Source organism: Sinocyclocheilus rhinocerous, unplaced genomic scaffold (genome assembly GCF_001515625.1).
Source record: "Sinocyclocheilus rhinocerous isolate Xijiao unplaced genomic scaffold, SAMN03320098_v1.1 scaffold1214, whole genome shotgun sequence".
In the NCBI taxonomy this organism is placed as follows: Eukaryota; Metazoa; Chordata; class Actinopteri; order Cypriniformes; family Cyprinidae; genus Sinocyclocheilus; species Sinocyclocheilus rhinocerous.
This window is the reverse complement of record NW_015627891.1, coordinates 1,085,588-1,089,667: the sequence shown is the minus strand read 5'-3', so window position 1 is coordinate 1,089,667 and position 4,080 is coordinate 1,085,588. Positions and strand designations below refer to the sequence as shown.

Below are 4,080 nucleotides of genomic sequence, written 5' to 3'. Positions count from 1 at the left end.
ACACCCTGTATTTTTTATTCCATAGTAAGGGCAATTCATACAATACATTTAAACTGAGCTACTTTAATACCATCTCCGAACTTTCTACCACGACTCTGCTGTTCTTCGGCTGGTTCTTCCCTGTATACGTTGATTGACAGATGTCTCGTCCAGTCAGCGGTGAGTAATCCCAAACCAATGGCGCTGTCTCAAACTATACCTACCTCTTCCGGTTTGTCTGATTTGTCTTTGTGTTTTCCGAATTGTTATTTTGTTTTCGGACTTGTCATTGTGTTTTCTGACTTGTTATAATGTTTTCTGAATTGTTGTTGTGTTTTCTGAATTGTTATTTTGTTTTTTAGACTTGCATTTGCATTTACGTTTGTAATTTGTTATTTTGTTTTCAGAATTGTGATTTGTTTTGCACTTCTCGGCCACCGTACATTTCAGTAAATATGCTTTGAAATTTTGTATAATATATATAATATACAGTTGTGGTCAAAAGTTTACATACACTTTGCAGAATCTGCAAAATGTTAATTATTTTACCAAAATAAGAGGGATCATACAAAATGCATGTTATTTCTTTATTTAGTACTGACCCGAATAAGATATTTCACATAAAAGACATTTACATATAGTTAACTAGAGAAAATAATAGTTGAATTTATAAAAATGACCCCGTTCAAAAGTTTACATACGCTTGATCCTTAATACTGTGTTGTTACATGGATGATCCACAGGTTGTGGAAAAGTTGTGGAAAAACATTATCTGCATTGCCTTCCTTCTGATCCCAACATTAGGAAAGAGTGGATGAACTTTATTTTTAATGAAGTTCCAGACCACGTCAGTAAAAAATCTGACCTTTTTTAAAAAACTTTTTTTTTTAAAAAACATTATAATCAATTGTTTTTGTTTATACCTTTAAAGAATATAATGCATGATATAAAACTTGGATATGGTTGTTGATCATGTGATCAAGTACTGTGCTTTTAAAATAATATAAAGTTATTAAAACTGCATGATAACTATGGCTTTAATTATTCATGACAACATTAAACACAGATTTTGAGGTGTGTTATAAGGCATTATGAATGACTGAATTCATTCAGAATAACTTTATAATACATTTTAGAAAATGTTATGTGTGTATATCACTGCACAGCACCCACAGAATTGTCAAGGACTATGTACCATAACGGATGGATAATGGTTAATGAATTTGCATAATAAAACACTATTTGTGGCTTTAATTTTTATATTATGAAGCATTATAAAAGCAATAATGTACTTGAGGCTGTGGTATTGTGAGAATTTTGCCGTGACTGTATTCATAAAAATAGCATGGCTTCTTTTACCTACTGCTTAAGTATATTAAATTGACTTTAAATTGAAATTTTACCAAGTCCTGGAAAAAGCAAACTAGAAATTATCTGGAATGTCTGAGGAAAAAAAAATCTACTCAGTGTTGCCCGAAAAGGCAGTAATGAAGAATCTCCCCTGCATTTCAAAAGTCTAAACAAACAGTGTCTGTGGGAATTACACTGAGGATCACAGCACTTATTTACAGGGAGATGATGAGATATGTCCAGCAGCCTCGGCTCTAAAACACACCTGGGATTTCCTGCTGCTTTCAATTCAGGGATTGGTTGATCTTTCTTAAGCACTCAAATGTGCACAGAATTAAAGGGGAAGAACAGAGAGCGTCGGTTGAGTTTGAAAGCGCTTGGGAGAGCTGTCTACTACAAGACTGGAAAGAGAGCTGATGTTTGCTGCGTTGACTGGGCTGAATGAGATATCCAGCTGGACGTGTGCCTGTCTTTTTTTGTTTGCTGCTCTGCCTCTGTGCCACGAAAGGCAGGAGAAAGGCAGCGTCTTGGCTCCGGCACTCTTGTTTTTCTACTTGAATGCGTATGCTCCCCTCTGGTGGTAATGCGTCCACTTAAACACAGCATTAATACGTTCCAAAACACACAACCCACCCCCGGCACACATGCGTGGGGAGGAGGGGCCGCTCCGGTTCACATCAACCTCCTACACCAACCCGACACACAAACATACATGCACAAAATCACATTACATTCCATATTATGTAAAAATACCCAGATTCTCACAAACAGGTCATGAGAAATCGGTTTATTTCGGCATTGGGAAGGTTATGACAAGGCTTTGAGATAGAATGAGATAGACTTAGTGACTATCTCCTATCAGCAGCTGGCGCACGGTGTCACAATCCCATAAGCTCTCTGTGAGGGGCAAGAGCACCAAGATATTTATCAGTCACGGTCCCAAGTAGTGACATTGCCATTTTGAAGGCGCTGTAAGTGATTGGAGATATTTTACTAACTTCTCCCATTTTGCTAACTTCACCCAAACGCCTGGAATATCTGGAGAAACCTATCAGTACCCCCATTCATCTCAATGGCAGTTCCTTGACTTGCACGTCACCCTCCAGAAACACGTGACTGGCATGCTGCTATCTTTGCTCACAGGCACTCAGTTCTGGAGATATGCATTTTAGAGCCATGTGACTAATGTAAAGCCATGTGACTAATCATTCTGGTGGAAAATGACGTCATGGCAGCTCTAATTGTATGATGGCTCCATAAGAACGATACAGTCCCAAGCCCTTCACTAGCGACTATCCTGAGTTGTGATGTCAAAGAGAGCCAAGACAGAAAAAATAAAATTGCTCTAAATGCTTTTAATAGCCCTTCAGAAAATATATATCATATAATGAAATAGTCCTAATTTATTTTACCATTCAAACATTTGGGGTCTGTAAGATTTTTTAAATGTTTTTGAAAGAAGTCTCTTATGCTCACCAAGGCTGTATTTATTTGATCAAAAATACAATAAAAACAGAAAAAATTTGAAATATTTTTACAACTGTCATTTATTTCTGTGATGCCAAAGCTGAATTTTCAGCAGCCATTACTCCAGTCTTCAGTGTCACATGATCCGTTATAATATTCTGATTTGCCGCTCAAAAAAAAAAAAAAAAAAAAAAAAAAAATGATGTCTTGTAGTCAAGGTATGTTATGCATGGTATCACTTTCAACCTGCATTTTGACGCTCAAGACCTAAGATAAATTTACCACAATGCCTAAATGAAAACATTTACAAGATGGACATAATCATGGAGGTTAGCAAGAAACAAGATTATTTTCTCGCTTACCTGAACGTCATCAGAAGAGGGTTCATAGCTCGCCCTTTTGAAGGTGTCTGTGACGTTTCGAAGAATCTCCACTGAAGAGAGAAGGTCACCTGCATAGAAATTGCGTCTTTGGGTGAGGTCTAGGAGGACCTTCGTAACCTGGGACATGCCATCTCCTGCCAGATTCCTCTGACCTTTAGCAAGGTGCCCCTGGACCTAAAGACAGACACAGGGAAAGAGACTGGGTTCTGTGTGTCCTTCAAAGACTGTAACACTAACAGAACACTAACAGAAAGTTGTAATATAAAGAACTAACGTTAGTATTTAAAGGTGAAGTGTGTAATTCCTCAAGCAACATTAAACAAACTGTTTATAGAATGATGTTTCTCAAACACTGTCCTGTCTGATATAGGCTGGATGAGTAGATAGTCCCACCCCAAAATAATGCCGTTGGTTGATGCAGTATTGCTATGTTTGACTGATCAAGATGCTCTAACAGAACAATTTTGTTCTGAACAAGTTTTGATACTTTGATATAGGTAATTAAAAAATTTTAGACTTAAAATATTATGCAGTCTTTACATTTTCAGAAGAAAATATGAGTGGTTTGCCTACCCTGTTGAAAAAACAGCATATGCTGGTTAGGTATGTTTTGAAGCATGATAGGTATGTTTTGGCAGCTGGTTTGAGCTGGTCCTTAGTTGGTCATGAGCTGGTTTAAGCTGGTCATGTGCACGTTCTAAGCTGGTCCTAAGCAACTTGCTCCTGCTCAGGACCAGCCCATAACCAGCTTATAACCAGCTCAGGACCAACTTAAACCAGCTCATGACCAACTAAGGACCAGCTTAAACCAGCTCAAACCAGCTGCCATACTTCAAAACATACACTCTAAAAAATGCTGGGTTGTTTCAACCCAACTTTGGGTCAAATATGGACTAACCCA

The 4,080-nt window shown here is 37.6% G+C and overlaps 1 protein-coding gene across 5 annotated transcripts in view; it reads right to left on the bottom strand.

Annotated features, from left to right (window-relative positions):
• LOC107736840 (adhesion G protein-coupled receptor B3-like) overlaps nucleotides 1-4,080 on the bottom strand; it is a 195,634-nt gene that overhangs the window by 77,844 nt on the left and 113,710 nt on the right. The gene's annotated exons all lie outside the window — the stretch shown is intronic.